Below are 17,674 nucleotides of genomic sequence, written 5' to 3' on the forward strand. Positions count from 1 at the left end.
CGTAAGCTTGTTTTCTATGTTTGTGAGTCTGTTTCTGTCTTATGAATAGATTCGCTTCTGTCCTGTTTTAGATTCCACGCATAAGGAGCATCACATGGTGTCCGTCTTTCTCGGTCTGACTGGCTTCACTTAGTGTGATCATCTCTAGGTCCGTCCATGGTGCTGCAAATGGCATTTATTCCATCCTTTTTTATGGCTGAGTAGTATTCCTCATCTAGAAGAGGCCATGGCAACCCACTGCAGTATTCCTGCCTGGAGAATCCCATGGACAGAGGAGACTGGTGGGCTGCAGTCCATGGGGTCACAGAGTCGGACACGACTGAGCGACTAAGCACGCACTATACACATCAGTCCAGTTCAGTCCAGTTCAGTCGCTCAGTCGTGTCTGACTCTCTGTGACCCCATGAATCACAGCACACCAGGCCTCCCTGTCCATCACCAACTCCCGGAGTTCACTCAAACTCATGTCCATCGAGTCAGTGATGCCATCCAGCCATCTCATTCTCGGTCGTCCCCTTCTCCTCCCACCCCCAATCCTTCCCAGCATCAGAGTCTTTTCCAGTGAGTCAACTCTTTCCATGAGGTGGCCAAAGTATTGGAGTTTCAACTTTAGCATCAGTCCTTCCAATGAACACCCAGGACTGATCTCCTTTAGGATGGACTGGTTGGATCTCCTTGCAGTCCGAGGGACTCTAAAGAGTCTTCTCCAGCACCACAGTTCAAAACCATCAATTCTTCGGCAATCAGCTTTCTTCACAGTCCAACTCTCACATCCATACATGACCACGGGAAAAACCATAGCCTTGACTAGACGGACCTTTGTTGGCAAAGTAATGTCTCTGCTTTTTAATATACTATCTAGGTTGGTCATAACTTTCCTTCCAAACAGTAAGCGTCTTTTAATTTCATGGCTGCAATCAGCATCCACAATGATTTTGGAGTCCCCCCAAAATAAAGTCTGACACTGTTTCCACTGTTACCCCATCTATTTGCCATGAAGTGATGGGACCAGATGCCATGATCTTCGTTTTCTGAATGTTGAGCTTTAAGCCAACTTTTTCACTCTCCTCTTTCACTTTCATCAAGAGGCTTTTGAGTTCCTCTTCACTTTCTGCCATAAGGGTGGCGTCATCTGCATATCTGAGGTTATTGCTGTTTCTCCCGGCAATCTTGATTCCAGCTTGTGCTTCTTCCAGCCCAGCGTTCCTCATGATGTACTCTGCACATAAGTTAAATAAGCAGGGTGACAATATACAGCCCTGACGTACTCCTTTTCACATCATATACATATTTTATACTATATATCTCACCTCTTCTTCATCTATCAGTGGACATTTAGATTGCTTCTGTGTCTTGGCTTCCAGCTGCTGTGTACACTGAGGTCATGTATCTTTTTGAATCGGAGCTTTTCCAGACACAGAGCGCAGGAGCTTTCACCTCTGAATAAGCCCAGATAAGCTCCCCCCAGCACCATGCCCTTTGCTGAAGAATTTTCCTCCCCACTTAGTGCCTGTGATTTGTCCTGTTCCTCAGGTCCGTGAAGAGCTCTTACGTGCTTGGGCCAATGCAGGGTTTTGCAGACACTGCTGACATCTGGGCCGGCAAGGTTTGTCGTGGGGGCGGCCCTGTGCATCACAGGACACTGAACAGCACCTCTGGGTTTGGCCCACTGGATGCCAACAGCACCAGCTCTCAGTTACGAGGGCCAAACTCATCTCCAGACTTTGCCAGTTGCTCCCCAAGAGTAAAATCGCTTCCTCCTCCCTTGAGAGCCCCCGAGTCACTGGGAAGAATTGTTTTCAGCTGTGGGAGCAGGAAGGGGGCTGGTGTGGGGCCTCTCCAGGGGGAGGGGACCAGAACCAGATGTATCGCTCTGATCATCACACTGCAGCTCCCTTGATGGCCATGTGTTTTGTATCTAGAGGGGGCCCCAGAGACTGCTTTCCCATTGTCTTGGAGGTGCTGGCAGATTCTGAGAATGACCAGGCTCCTCCACGCAGTGAAAGGTGATGACACGTGCGGGATGTCTTGATTAGTGAGAAGGGCCACTTCCTCAAAGGGAAGGGGAAGAAGGGGGAGTCTGAGTTCTGATCCTGGCCCAGCTCTAGATGGCTGTGTGCCTTCAGTGCAGTCACTTAACGTCCCTGAGCTGCGAGGATCAAGTGCACCCAGGTATGAGAGGTGCCCAGAGGAGTGTATAGTCGGCATTGCTCTGCCCAGGAAATGCGAATTCTCCATTTTAACGCTGAACGATGCTGCCGTGATGGCCGGGCTTCCTAATAGCTTTGTGGTGTTGAACTCTGTAAAACCGAAACCAAGTGTAAGGATCCTCTACCCAGCTTTAGATGTGAGGGTAAGTGAGTGTTCGGTGCTTACGCAGTGCAGGCCGCAGCGGGGGCCGGGACACTGCCTCTTTCCAGGAAGCAGAATCGAAGGACTGGAAGAGAGCCCGAGAGCTCCTTCGGTGGCTTCGTGGTTCGTGCTGAACTGATCAAATGTTCTTGGAAAATTTGATGTTTTTTTAAAAACATTGCGGGAGATGAAGGAAGCACCGATGCGCAGGGCAGCTTTTAAAGCCAGGCTTGATGGCTATGTTCCCTGCCCTTTGTTAGCGGAGCCGGCCCAGTGAGCCCGCCTAGCCCCTGCAGACCCCGAGTGAACAGGTCTGTGTGAATATGCTGGAATGGGGTTGGGAACCGCACCAGGTTTGCAGGAGGCACAGTGGCCACAGACAGAGCGGAAGTTGCCTTGAACAAGAGCAAAGGGAGAATGGCAGTCACTTCTCTCTTGACTCGACTGAGAGCGACTGGGAAAAGTGAGCCAGACCTGCTGAGGAACTGGTCACGTGGGGAGGCAATGGCGGCCGCTCTTGCTGGAGAACCCCAGGAACAGAGGAGCCCGGGGGACTACAGGCCACGGGCCACCGAGAGCTGGACGCGGCTGGAGCAACAGCACAGGGCTGGTCGACTGGAGGCTTTTTTCTTTTGGGCTCCGACTGGATGGCCCAGTATCTGCTTCTGGAGAATCCTGGATTTGAAGATCTGAAAGAGCCTGACTTTCTCCTTCCACGGCTTTCTTTCTCCCTCCTTCCCTTCTGTCTTTCTTTCCTTTTAAAAGAAATTTTATTTGTTTATTTGTCTGCTCCGTGTTTTAGTTGAGGCATGTGGGATTTTTAAGTTGCAGCATGTGGGATCCAGTTCCTTGACCAGGGATCGAACCTGGGCCCCCTGCATTGGGAGTTCGGAGTCTCAGCCACTGGACCACCAGGGAAGTCCCTATCCTTCCTTCCTTTGTTCCATATTTATCCCTCCGTCCATCCACCCACTGGTACTAACCTGGCAAAACCCTAAGCAGTTAAATGCAACACTAGTTGCTCCCACCCCAGCTCCATGAGTGAGAGGAGACTTTAAATCACCTGAGTTCCCCTTCTCCTGCCCTCAGTCTCTCCCAGCATCGGGGTCTTTTCACATGTGTCGACTCTTCTCATCAGGTAGACCTTAAAGTACTAGAGCTTCAGCTTCAGCATCAGTCCTTCCAATGAACACCCAGGATTGGTCTCCTTTAGAATGGACTGGTTGAATCTCCTTGTAGTCCAAGGGACTCCCAGGAGTCTTCTCCAACACCACGGTTCAAAAGCATCAATTCTTCGGCGCTCAGCCTTCTTCATGGTCCCACTCGTATATATGTACAAGTATTCTTTTCTTTTTTCAAGTTCTTTTCCTATATAGGTTGTTACAATAGATTGAGTGTATAGTGTGTTGACTATAGTTCCCTGTGCTATGTAGTGGGTCCTTACTGTTTACTTTATATGCAGCAGCCTGTGTCTCGGAGAAGGCAATGGCAAGCCACTCCAGTGTTCTTGCCTGGAGAATCCCAGGGACGGGGGAGCCTGGTGGGCTGCAGTCCGTGGGGTCGCACAGAGTCGGACACGACTGGAGTGACTCAGCGGCAGCAGCAGGATCCCGTGTCCGTCAATCCCAGTCGCCTAGTCTGTGCCTCCCTGCCCCCTTTCATCTTCGGTCATCATAGGTTTGTTTTCTGTGAGTCTGTTCCTGTGAATTAGCTCATCTGCCTTCTGTGACCGTTACTACTACTGCTGTTACTCTGACTGCACCGCATGGACTTGCAGGCTCGTGGCTCCCTGACCGAGGATTGAACCTGCCCCTGGGCAGGGAAGCATGGAGTCCCAAATACTGAGCCGCCAGGGCATTTCCTGTGTAAGTTGTTTAGATTCCACATACAGTGATATTGAGCGACGTCTGTCTTTGATGTATTTCACCTTATATCAGCATGATAATCTCTAGATGCACCCATGTTGCTGCAAACGGCATTGTTTCTTTTTTACAGCTGAGTATTCCATTGTGTCCTCTCGTCTATCCATGGACATTTAGGTTGCTTCCATGTCTTGGCTATTGTAAATAGCACAGTTTACATTTTCATATAGGAATTATTTGAATCACTGTGGATTTTCTACAGTTAAGTTACTTTAAAGACTAAGGAAGGTGGTGCAGCTGGTCAGCACACGTTTCAAAGTCTTTCACAAGTTCCTCTGTGCTCCTTGGCTCTCGCTTTCCTGCCTTCTTGCTCACTCTGGTCCAGGCGCAGTCTCCCTGCTGCCCTCCAAGCTGGATCGAGCCCTGCCCTCAGGACTTTGTGTCCTCTGGTCCTGCCCCCCTGGAGTGGGCTGGCCTGAGACCCCGGAGCTCTGCAGACCGCGTCCCTCTCAGGCCCTGCCCGGGGGTGACCTTCTCAGGGAGGCCCCGCCATCCCCTCGCCTGCTTTATTTCCCCTTTCAGCACGTACTGCAAATGGTGGAATTCTGTCTCCTCCACTGCACGTCTGTGGAATGGAAAATTAGAGTGACTACCAGGTCCCAGGTACTAGGAATTATTTTTAGAGTCATAAGTCTCGAGTCATAAGATTTAAGATCTTTTCAGCACTGCGTCATTATTTTTTTTAAATTAATTGAAATAGAATTAATGTACAATATTGTGTCGGTTTCAGGTGTACGTCAAAGCACTTCAGTTATATAGATATATTTATTTAAGTGCACTTTCAGATTATTTTCCAGTATAGGTTCCATTACAGGGTATTGACTATAGTTCCTTGTGCTGTTCAGTAAACCCTTGCTGCTTCTGTTTAGTGTACAGAAGTGTGCCTTTGTTAACTCTGCACTCCTAGCCCACCCCTCTTCCCCTCTGGTTACCGTGAGCTTGTCTCCTATGCCTGTGAGTCAGTTTCTGTTTTGTGCATAAGTTCATCTGCATTAATTTTTAGATTCTATCTGATTGATCGAGTGCCTGATGAACTCTGGACGGAGGTTCGTGACATTGTACAGGAGACAGGAACCAAGACCATCCCCATGGAAAAGAAATGCAAAAGAGCGAAATGGCTGTCTGAGGAGGCCTTACAAATAGCTGTAAAAAGAAGAGAGGCGAAAAGCAAAGGAGAAAAGGAAAGATATAAGCATCTGAATGCAGAGTTCCAAAGAATAGCAAGGAGAGATAAGAAAGCCTTCCTCAGTGATCAATGCAAAGAAATAGAGGAAAACAACAGAATAGGAAAAACAAGAGACCTCTTCAAGAAAATTAGAGATTCCAAGGGAACTTTTCATGCAAAGATGGGCTCGATAAAGGACAGAAATGGTATGGACCTAACAGAAGCAGAAGATATTAAGAAGAGGTGGCAGGAATACACAGAAGAACTGTACAAAAAAGATCTTCACGACCAAGATAGTCACGATAATGTGATCACTGACCTAGAGCCAGACATCTTGGAATGTGAAGTCAAGTGGGCCTTAGAAAGCATCACTAGGAACAAAGCTAGTGGAGGTGATGGAATTCCAGTTGAGCTATTTCAAGTCTTGAAAGATGATGCTGTGAAAGTGCTGCACTCAATATGCCAGCAGATTTGGAAAACTCAGCAGTGGCCACAGGACTGGAAGAGGTCAGTCTTCATTCCAATCCCAAAGAAAGGGAATGCCAAAGAATGCTCAAACTACCGCACAATTGCACTCATCTCACATGCTAGTAAAGTCATGCTCAAAATTCTCCAAGCCAGGCTTCAGCAGTATGTAAACCGTGAACTCCCAGATGTTCAAGCAGGTTTTAGAAAAGGCAGAGGCACCAGAGATCAAATTGCCAACATCCGCTGGATCATGGAGAAAGCAAGAGAGTTTCAGAAAAACATCTATTTCTGCTTCATTGACTATGCCAAAGCCTTTGACTGTGTGGATCACAATAAACTGTGGAACATTCTGAAAGAGATGGGAATCCCAGACCACCTGACCTGCCTCTTGAGAAACCTGTATGCAGGTCAGGAAGCAACTGTTAGAACCAGTCATGGAACAACAGACTGGTTCCAAATAGGAAAAGGTGTACGTCAAGGTTGTATATTGTCACCTTGCTTATTTAACTTATATGCAGAGTACATCATGAGGAACGCTGGGCTGGAAGAAGCACAAGCTGGAATCAAGATTGCTGGGAGAAATATCAATAACCTCAGATATGCAGATGACACTACCCTTATGGCAGAAAGTGAAGAGGAACTCAAAAGCCTCTTGATGAAAGTGAAAGAGGAGAGTGAAAAGGTTGGCTTGAAGCTCAACATTCAGAAAACAAAGATCATGGCATCTGGTCCCATCACTTCATGGGAAATAGATGGAAAAACAGTGGAAACAGTGTCAGACTTTGTTTTTTTGGGCTCCAAAATCACTGCAGATGCTGATTGCAGCCATGAAATTAGAAGACGCTTACTCCTTGGAAGGAAGGTTATGACCAACCTTGATAGTATATTAAAAAGCGGAGACATTACTTTGCCGACCAAGGTCCGTCTAGTCAAGGCAATGGTTTTTCCCGTGGTCATGTATGGATGTGAGAGTTGGACTGTGAAGAAAGCTGATCGCCGAAGAATCGATGCTTTTGAACTGTGGTGTTGGAGAAGACTCTTGAGAGTCCCTTATACTGCAAGGAGATCCAACCAGTCCATTCTAAAGGAGATCAATCCTGGATGTTCATTGGAGGGACTGATGCTAAAGCTGAAACTCCAATACTTTGGCCACCTCATGAGACGAGTTGACTCACTGGAAAAGACTCTGATGCTGGGAAAGGTTGGGGGCGGGAGGAGAAGGGGACGACGGAGAATGAGATGGCTGGATGGCATCACCGATTCTGTGGACATGAGTTTGAGTGAACTCCGGGAGTTGGTGATGGACAGGGAGGCCTGGCGTGCTGTGATTCATGGGGTCGCGGAGAGTCGGACACGACTGAGCGACTGAACTGAACTGAACTGAACCTATGTGATATCATATGGTATTCATCTTTCTCTGTCTGACTTACTTCACTTAGTATGAGAATCTCGAGGTTTATCCACGTTGCTGTAAATGGCAACATTTTGTTCTTTTTATCACTAATCTTTTAACATATATATATGCATAAATATATGTGTGCGTGCGTGTGTGTGTGTGTGTATGTGTGTGTGTTAATCACTCAATCGTGTCTGACTCTTTGCTTCTCCATGGACTGTCGCCCTGTCCACAGGATTCTCCAGGCAAGAATTCTGGAGTGGGTTGCCATGCCCTGCTCCAGGGGAATCTTCCCAAGCCAGGGATCGAACCGGGGTCTCCTGCACTGCGGGCGGATTTTTTACTGTCTGAGCTGCAGGGAAGCCGTCACCGACCTTCTTAAACCAGCCATCTGTTGACGGGCACTTGGTTGTCTCCACTTCCTGACTGCTGCAGGGTGCTGTATGGCCACGAGGGTGGGACCCGCTATTTCAAGGACAAGGAGACCAAGAGCAGACGAGGAAAGAGACCGAGGTCGGGGCCGTGGCAGTGGGTGTCGTGATGGAGGCCATGTTCCAGGCCGGCTGCTGGGCTCAGCCCTTGCGCTGTCGCAACGGACCACCGTCCTTCACTCCCCGACACAGTCTCCTCACCTTTAGAATGGGTGTGCTGCTGTGGCTGGCGCTTGCTGGGAGCGTGTAGGTGAGCTGCCCTGCCCAGCAGTACTGAGCAGCAAACGTCAGCATATTAGGAACCCACAAAACCGTGACACAAAGCCACGTGGTCCTCAAGACTGTCCGGACAGTGTGCCTTCTCTGGGCTCACCTGGCTTTGAAGGGGGTGAGAAATGCAGCCGGGGATTGGTCATCCTCAGGGACTGCTTAGAGCAGCGGTACTCAAATCTTAGCATCACTTGCGGTGGGTGGGGTGAGGTGGGGGAAGCTTATTAGGTAATCTGCATTTCTAGCAGATTCCTAGGTGAGAAGGTGCTGCCAGCTCCCCCGGCTCAAAGGCCAGTGCGACTTCTTCTCCAGATGGGTAATGGTCTCCTGCAAACTTGTGGCTTCACTTCTACCTGCTCAGCCCAGCTCCCGCCCTGCCCCCCACCCCCCAGTCTGGCCTGGGATTCCTCTTCTGTCCTTACACACATTTCCATGTGTGGTTCTTCTCATCTTTCTGGACTCACTAATACCTTATCACTCTGTAAGATAACAGCTCAGATAACATTTTCAACTTTTAAAAAAAAATCTTGGGCAGGATGGCCTGTGCCAATTGCCCTGGCCAGTTAAACCTAAATTGTTTTGGCCTCCTGTATCAGGCTACTCCATTGCTCTATGCAGATCACCTCCTTCAGGAAGCCCTCCAGGACTGCTCAGACTCAGCAGGTGTTTTTTCTGAGCTGTCTGCTTACCACTCTCGTAAATGGGCCATTTCCTCTGAGGGGCTGTGGATAATGTCCACACTGTCAGGGCAAGGAAGATGCATTCCCAGCCCGCTTGGTGTTCTTTTCATTTCAACCAGCAGAGGGCGGCTCAGTACCACAATTCTACCCAGCTGGATTCAGCCTTGGGGGTGAACAGCCCAGACCTTCCTGTCCTCAGAAGGCCTTGAGGCAAAGGGCTGGTGGTGAGACGACCTGGTTATCTCGTCTGTGGTTGAGTGCCGGGACTTGGGTCCAGACATTCTAGCACTGGCATCTTGGGCTTTGTGAGTCAACCACCTGACCCTCAATTTTCTCTTTGTAAATTGGCTATAATAATGCCCCATGGAAGGTTTTGAACATTGACTAGATTGGTCACATGACTTGTTTAGCCCAGAACCTGAATCAGGTTTAGCACGTGCATGGGTGACTGTGGACTAGTGATTGCACCTCTCTGCACCTCAGTTTCCTCATCTGTAAAATGGGGATAATTTAAACTACCCCCTTATAGGCTACCTCCTCAGTTCCCTTCAGGATTGTTATTACTCGATGATGATGATGATCAAGCCTCAATATTTACCTGTTCCATTGTTGCTGGCTGTGGGTCATGATTAAAGGTTGTTACACCCCACTTTCCCGCCTCCTCCTGCTCACCCTGAGCTGTTTCTCCTGGTGGGGGCAAGATCAGCACCCCAGCTCTTCCTGGGAAGGGTCTACTGAGTTCCTGGTATGAGCTAGGGCACCAGCTGGCATCTGGAAACTTAGACTTCCTGAACATGGCTGCACCTCAGGGCAGGAGTGGGAGTCCAGGGTGCTCCAGGGTGCCCCCACACCCACCCCATAGAAACCAAGCCGGCCCTGAACCCCTGAACAGGCCCTGCTCTCTGTGAGGGGCCAGGGGGCAGGAGCAGGCAGCTGGGGGCGGTGGCCAGGTCAGCTCTGCAGCCAAAGTGGGAGGCAGGGGGGAGTCTGGACCACTACTCTCTCTTTGTCCATCCACACGGTGGGGACAATAACTCCTGTCTTCTCTCTTCCTTTCAGGGCCGGCTGGCGGAGCAACATCCTTATCCAGATATGGGGGAAAAGCCCACATTCTAGAGCAGATGACCTGGCTTTGAACCCTGGCGCCAACGAGCTGCGTGTCACTGAGCCAGCGGCTGCGACTCTCTGGATCTCAGTTTCCTCGCAGAGAAGCTGGGAGGATTGGAAATGTCATGTTCGCGTTGTATGTGTTTGATTTGCTCTTGCTGCTGTTATTGCGTTAGAAGCCACGTGACTCCTATGTAATCTTCAGTTAAAGAGCACAAGGTGATGCTCCCCAGGCCAGCGCCTGGACACTTGTGGTGTCCTCTGTCCTTTGTTCACATGATTTCACTGAATCCTCATCGCCACATCGTCGTCCCAGCTTACGGATGAGAAGACTGAGGCTCCAGGAGGTGGAGTGACTTGTTGAAGATCCACATGTGCAGGACCAGCTGACCCAGGGATGGGGGAGAGGGCCTGAGGCCCGAGCACAGTGCCTTCCCGGGACTTGTCCAGCCCTCGGTACAGCCCCATCCTGCCCGTACTGTTCAGTTCAGTGCTTAGCACCCAGGGGCGCCGTCCACCGGGCAGACCCCTCTGGTGAAGCCTGGCCCCCAGGGCTGTCCCTCTGGGCCACAGCAGTGGCTGACCACCGACTTCTGGGAGGAAAGCTCTGAGCTGGTAATGATCCGTAAGTGCCCATCCCCGGCCTCTTGGGAACTGGCTCCCCTCAAGCCTTTGGCTTTGGTCCCCCCTCTGACTTGCTTTCCATTTCTGCAACATCTTGAGTGTGCCCCAGCTGTTTGTGCTGTGAATTTAATTCCCAGAATGGCCTTGAGCTTTGATAGAAGAGAGGCAAAATAGGGATCTAATAAATGCATGGGTGGCCAGGAAAATAGATGTAATTGAGTTGTGCTGCTGAACCTCTTAGGAGGGGGTAGAAGATCCTTAGAATACTGTTCGAGGGCCTGAGCTGGAAAGGGAGAAGGCTCGAGTTCAACACTTGACTTGAGCTGAGATTAGAGGCAAGATGGGCTTCCCTGGTGGCTCAGAGGGTGAAGAATCCACCTGCGACGCAGGAGACCCAGGTTCGATCCTTCGGTCTGGAAGATCCCCTGAAGAAGGGAATGGCAACCCACTCCAGTGTTCTTGCCGGGAGAATCCCGTGGACGGAGGAGCCTGGTGGAGCTACGAAGAGTCAGACACAGCTGAGCAACATCAGTTTCACTCAGAGACGGGATGGCATGCTGTTGAAGTACCAGGCCTGCCCTGAAATCCTGGCCCGAGACACCCACCACGCTTTGATTCCCCCGCTGGTGTGGATCTCGGTTACACTCCTTGTCTTAACCTACGCAGAGTGAGGGCGCGTGGCTGCCGAGCTGGGGTCTCAGGAGGCCATGCTCCCTGCATGTCCTCTCTTGGACCTCTGTAACCTCCACCTGAGACCAGCGTGCACTGGAGGCGGGGGCCGTGCAGAGCGGCCCAAGAAAGGCTGCCCTAGACCGGAAGACAGCAGATCCAGGAGCAAGTCAAGTCTAGCTGACACCCAGCTTGGTGCTGGCCGCTGATCACGACGGGGGCTTGTCGTTACAAGCCGCTGAGTTGGGGTTGGTCTGTGATGCAGTGACAGGTTCCTGTCGTGATCAAATCGCTTGTTCTCTCTGAGCCTCAGTTTCTGACCTTGTGAGATGGGAACAATAACTTTCTGTGTTCCAGAGGAATGACGCGGGGCGGGGGGGATAAATGCATGCAAAGTATTGAGCACAGTGCTGGGCGTGGCAAGGATCCTGGAATGAGCTCAACTGCACTGCCATAAGGAAACAACCTTCAGGGACTTACTTCCCTGGCGGTCCAGTGGTTAAGACTCTGCTCTTCCAAAGCAGGGGACACAGGTTCGATCCCTGGTCAGGGGAACTAGTATCCCACATGCTATGCAGTGTGGCCAAAAAAACCCAGACAAAGCAAGCAACCTCCAAAACCCAGCAACTGAAAACAACGAAGCTCGGCTTTTCGCTGCTTGTCGATGGCCCGGGGGCTGGGGCTTGGCGCATCTTGGTCGCACAGAGACCTGGCCTGCTGGGGTCCCCGTCCTGAGTGGTGGTGAGCCGGGCGCTGGGACCCGGAGCCTCAGCCGGTGACGGGGCGCTCAGCCCGGAAGTGACGCGCGGGGCTCACCGCTCACGGGTCCCACCCGCCCAGGGTTCGGGAAGTGATCCTTCTTCGCAGAAGGAGAGAGCCGGAAATATTGGCTGAACCAAGGTCGTCAATGATGGCTATTGTTTCCTGCTCTTCAAGGCCACGGAGTGGAAAAGTCAAAACAATAAGAGAAGCGATGCTAATAGCAGCTCTGTTTACTGACAGCCCGCTGACCGCCAGGCACTGTGAGAGGCCGCTGACGCGTGTCATCCAGCCCTCATTTCCATGATGGAGCATGTGGCTCCAGGAGCTAGACGGCCGGCCTGGTGCTCCAGGCTGGCGGTGGAGCCTGAGTCCAGACCCAGGACTCTAAAGCTCACTGTCCTTTTCAGAAGTCTCCAGAGGGTGACCAAGGGGCATTTGAAAGAATGCCCAGAGGTAAGGCAAGGGCCAGACCAGGCTCCCGTAAACAGGGCCGGCCAGGCAAGGCTGTCCCTGGGCTCCTATCCGTCACGATCAGAAACCCAGAAAGCCGTCTGTTTGAGCACTTTTATTCCCCTTGCCCCTTCTGGTTTTGCAACACATTGTCTCTCTGAGGAATTCCAGATGAGCCCCGCTCAGGATTTTCTTACCTGGTCAGACTGGAGGCAGGCTCCTCCCCTTTGCAGAGCCGTTTGTAACAACTGTCCTCAGTCACCACACTCCTCCTGTTCGCCCATGGGTGCCAACTGCTTCATGAGCGTTTTCTTACTGAAACCTCTCTGCAGCCCTCTGGAATCAGCTCCATTTTACACACGTGGGAACAGAAGCTCAGAGAGGTAAAGTGTGCTGTCCGAGCTCACACAGCTGGTGAGGAACTGCAGGCCAGGCAGCCTGGCCACACACCCTCATTTTTTGTGTGTGACTGTGCTGGGGTCTTTGCTGCAGTGCATGGGGGCTTCTCCAGCTGGGTGCGAGGGCTCTGGAGCTTTGGGCTCAGTAGTTGTGGTGTCCTGGCTTAGTGGGCTCCAAGGCACGTGGGATCTCAGTTCCCTGACTGGGGATCACACCCACATGTCCTGCATTGGAAGGAGATGGACCCCTGGACCCCAGGGGAGCCTCTCGACATCCTCACTTTTAACCACTAAGCAATGAAGGGCTTTCACATCCCTGAACTCGTCTTCCCCCAAACTTCATGGTATAATGCAACTGTTTTGTGATGCTAACAGGCTCAGGGACTTGGACCACGTACAACAGGGAGAGTGCGTCTCTGCTTTGTGGTGTCTGGGGCCTGGGCTGAAAGACCTAAAGGCTGGGCTGACTCGAGAGCAAGGTGCTGGAATTGTCTGGTGGCAGCTGAGCCCAGCTGTGGCTGAGACCTGGGTTGTTGACTCTGGACCTTGTTGTGCAGCTGGGGCTTCGTTGTGTCATGGCAGACCTTTGGTCACTGGTGTCTCACGGGGTAGCTTCAGGGGTGAGTGGAAGCTAACAAGACTGAGTCACACACCCTTGTCTGAGCTGTCAGAATCACTTCTGCTGCATTCTGCTGGCTGCACGAGGCTGCCCAGATTCAGACACAGACCCTATCTCTCTACAAGAGGAGAGTCAGAGCACTTGTGGACATGTTTACAAACTCCACGTGGAGGGCATCAATACCCCCCCACTGGGCCATGGAAAGCTGGGACGGTGAGTGTGGAACCTTAACGGGACAACGCAGACTCAGGTTAGCGCTGACCTCCAGCAGCCCATCACTGCCTCTTGACCAAAAAAAAAAAAATTTTTTTCCTGTTTGTTTATTTAGGCTCTGCTGGATCTCAGTTGCCACACACGGTCTTTTCTAGTCGTGGCGCAAGTGCTTAGTTGCAGTATGTGAGGCCTTCGTTCCCTGAACAGGGATTGGACCCTGGCCCCCTCCACTGGGAGCACAGCATCTCAGCCACGGGTCAGCAGGGGAAGCCCCTTGGCGTGGGTCTGGGTTGTGCTGGTCCGGGAGGACACACTCCTGGTGGCCAGCAGGGGGCGCCCAGCAGCCCTTGGCGTCCCCAGGTTGGCAAAGGGCAGGAGAGGGTGCCTCTCTGGACACCATCTGCCTCCACTGCCCAGCAAGGAGTCCTCGGGGGGACCCCAGCTGTGTCCCCACCCCTCCCTACAGATTCCAAATAGGCTGTCGTTGGTTTTCCTTGCTTCTCATCAGCTGCCCCAGCTTCATGAACCCCCTGGGGCTGCACCCCAGGCAGGTGGTCCGGCACTGGCTTTGCAGCCTGGCAGGTCGTGAGCTCGGACAAACCACGTCCCTGGTTTGGACTTTGGGCTTCCCCAGAGGCAAGACTGAGGGGGCTGGGCTCCGCCATCCTCTGGGTTCTAGGACTCCAAGGAGCACCTGCATTTCTTAGGGGAATGCTCCCCTCTCAAGACCCCTGCAAGCTCCTTGGGGACAGATTGTGTCGTCTTGACTCTGGGCAAGGCACTACCCTGGGCTTCAGTCTTCTCATCTGGAAAATGGGCATGTCAACGACGCCTGCCTCAGGCAGTCGTTGGGAGGTGGACAGGTTTACAGAAGCCCCCGGCACTTTAGTAGGTGGTCACTGACAGCTTCCTGCCTTCTTGCATTCCTGCAAGAAGAGCCCAAGGAGGCGGCTTCATGAGTCACAAGTCCCCTCGGGTCTCCTGGGGGCTCGGGGAGAGTGTGGATGGTTGAGTGCCGGCTGTCATAGCAGCTGGACACAGAGTTCCAGGAGCAGACCTCCTGGGACTGCCTGCCAGATCCTCCAAGGATCTGAGTGAGGTTGCTGAGAATACCTCTTGTCTTTACAAAATGATTTGCCCTCCCAGGCCTGTGCCTGAGGCCCCCTGTGTGGGCATCATGTTGGATTGCAGGTGGGTGTCAGGCCTAAGGCCCACAGGAGACACTGAGGTTTGGGGAAAAGACTGGGGACTTTCCTAGGAGCAGTGACAGCCAGCCTTCCCAGGAACAGGCACCTCCGATACACCGAGAAGCCCATCCTCCAGGTGCGAAGGGCATCGCCATTCACGGGGGTTGAGGAAGCCCTCCCTGCCTTCATAGCTCTGCCAGACAGGAGCCCCGAGTCACTGGGGCTCCTGGAAATTCCTGCCTGCCCTCCCCCAACCCCCCACCCCTGGAGGCTGGGCCTTGCTGGTCCTCTGTCTCTCCTTCCTTCCCGCCCCACCCCACTAGCCTCTCCATGTTCCCAGGCAGGGCCGGGGCAGCCCCAAGGGTCTCAACTTCTCTTCATTGGCGACTGACGTTTGCCTGAGAGTGGAGTTGAGGGTCACGAGACTCCAGCTGAGAACCTCTCTCGGCAGCAGAGGTCGCTTATCTTTTCTCGCCATTCCTTGCTCCCAGGCTTGGGCTGTGATCCTGAGGCCTGTTTGCAGGTGTTTGAAGGCACAGCATCAGTTCTTTCTCTTTGGCATGCAGGCTCTGTTTCCCTGACCAGGGATCACACCCGGCCCCCAACGCTGGGAGCGCAGACTTGTAGCCACTGGACCACCAGGGAAGACTTGCAGCATCAGCTTTTGAAAACACAGCCTGTGGCAGCCATCCAGAACCAGGGCCTTCAAAGACAGAGGGGAGAGCAAGGCCTTGGAGGTTGGAGTTGCCAGGAAGGACCACTTTTCAGGGAATCGGCCGTTACACTTTTCAGGACTCGGGGGAGCCTTGCCTTGGGTGCAGCCTGGTGACCTGATGTCACAGGCTTGTGGGCTGAGCGCTGTGTGATATTGCGGGCACCAAGTAGGCTGTGATGGCACCCCTGGGGGGCACCCTGGCGGCTCAGCCCTTCCGTGGCCCCCTTGCCTTTCCCATCCTCTGTACCGGGGCACCCTTCAGTTTCCCTGTGCTGGACCTGTCTCCTGCGGTAGAGAGGGGCTGGATCCTCCTTTCTGGGCCCAGACGGTTGAAGAGATGGCCCCCAATGGCAGTGCCACCAGCTTTCTGACCTGGCAGACTGCCACCACCTGAATGCCACTGTCCAGACCGCAGCCTGGGATGGACCTCTGATGGGCTGGCATTTGCCAAGTCAGGCCCAGACTGAACAAAACAAGCTTCAATCCCACTCTGCCTCTTTCTGTATGTGTGACCGCAGGCGCGACTGAAATCTTTCTGAACCTCAATGTTCTCTCTCATCTGCAAAATGGAAAATGACACTAACGAACCTACAATAAGTCGTGGGGGTGAATCCCGGTGGCACAGTGATGGGGGCGGGGCGGGCGTTTGGCAAATGCCAGCTGTTCAGTTCTGACCCTTGCAGTGCTGCCTTAAGGTCCGTTCCCCACTTGTGTCCCACCTGGAGCCTCCCGCTTCTTGTCAGTTCAGGACAGCCAGTGTCGATGGGGCAGCTGAAAGCCTGAACTCCAAAGGGAGAAGTTTAGTCTGTTACGTGCATTTTTAATGAACTGACCTGAGATGTCCAGTGAGTCTGTTTAGCTGACGCATACGAATCACCTGGGGCTTCCCAGGTGGCAGTAATGACAAGAACCCGCCTTCCAACGCAGGAGACCTAAGAGACGCGGGTTCGGTCCCTGGGTCGGAAAGGTCCCCTGCAGAAGGGAATGGCAGCCCACTCCAGTATTCTTGCCTGGAGAATCCCATGGACAGAGGAGCCTGGGGGGCTACAGTCCACGGGGCCACAAAGAGACACGACTGAGCAGCTAACACACACACACACATTTATGCATGCATGCTGTTTTTCTCATTCTTTTCTCTTTTAGGCTATTACAAAATATTGAGTAGAGTCCCCTTTGCTCTATAGTAGCTGCCTTTTGTTTGAATATTTTGTATCCAGTAGTGTGCATATAATAATCTCAAACCCCTAACCCACCGCTCCCTTCTTCCCCTTTGGTGACTCTAAGCTTGCTTTCTGTTTCGCGAGTGGACTGTTTGTCAGCCGTGTGTGTCTTTCTTTCTTTTAGATTGTACATGTAGGTGACATCATGCGATGCTTGTCCGCTTCAGTCTGGCTTACTTCACTGCATGTGACAGTCTCCAGGTCACGTTCTCAGATCTCTTACATTTATTTTTCATCCAGTCAGTGTTCCTTAGACCCCCGGGATGTGCCCGGCTGTAGGCTGGCAGCTGAGGGTACTGGTAAACCAGACAGGTGGGCTCCTCTGCTCATGGAGTTTCTAGCAGAGTGGAGAGCGCAGATAAAATCTGAGCAAACACAAATACATTACACATTAATAGTTACAAATTGCATAAATGCCTTGGATGGAACAAACTCCTTTGCTTATTAAAGCTTAAATAATCCAAAGATAAGTTTCAGCCTAGCCCATGGAAGATTTTCCTGGGGTTTTCCAATAAAAATGGTGATAAGCACGGCAGTGTCCATAGACATCAGTGGCTGGCTAAGGCTAAGTATGTCCGTGAGTGCTTTATAAAAATGAGCTCACTCACTCCTTACGACAGCCCTCCTGGTTGAGTGTCATTATCCCCATTTCACAGATGCACACACAGCAGTCGAGGGGTCGACTTGCCCAAGGCCACACGGCTCGCTGAGGAAGCTGGGTTCCAGCTCGGGCTTGTCTGCCCCATCGCTGCTGAGGTTACAGACTCCATCCGTGCGGGCTGGTGGGCCTCGGGCTACACTGTTAGTGTTGCTGGTGAGCCTGCGCAGGGAGCTCTAAGGCTGTGTGGCCGGAGGGCTGGGAGAGCGACAGGAAGAGCTGAGCCTGTCCCCTCCCTCGAGGACGAGCTGGGAGAGGGGACGGCAGGGCAGCGAGGCCTGCGGTTGCCGGTGTCCAGACTCGGTCCTGAGTCTTGTCTGGCTCTGGTTCTTGGCCCTACCACGTGACTCGTGGGATCTTAGTTCCCC

Source organism: Moschus berezovskii, chromosome 2 (genome assembly GCF_049115385.1).
Source record: "Moschus berezovskii isolate FMDL1 chromosome 2, NW_MosBer_1.0, whole genome shotgun sequence".
In the NCBI taxonomy this organism is placed as follows: Eukaryota; Metazoa; Chordata; class Mammalia; order Artiodactyla; family Moschidae; genus Moschus; species Moschus berezovskii.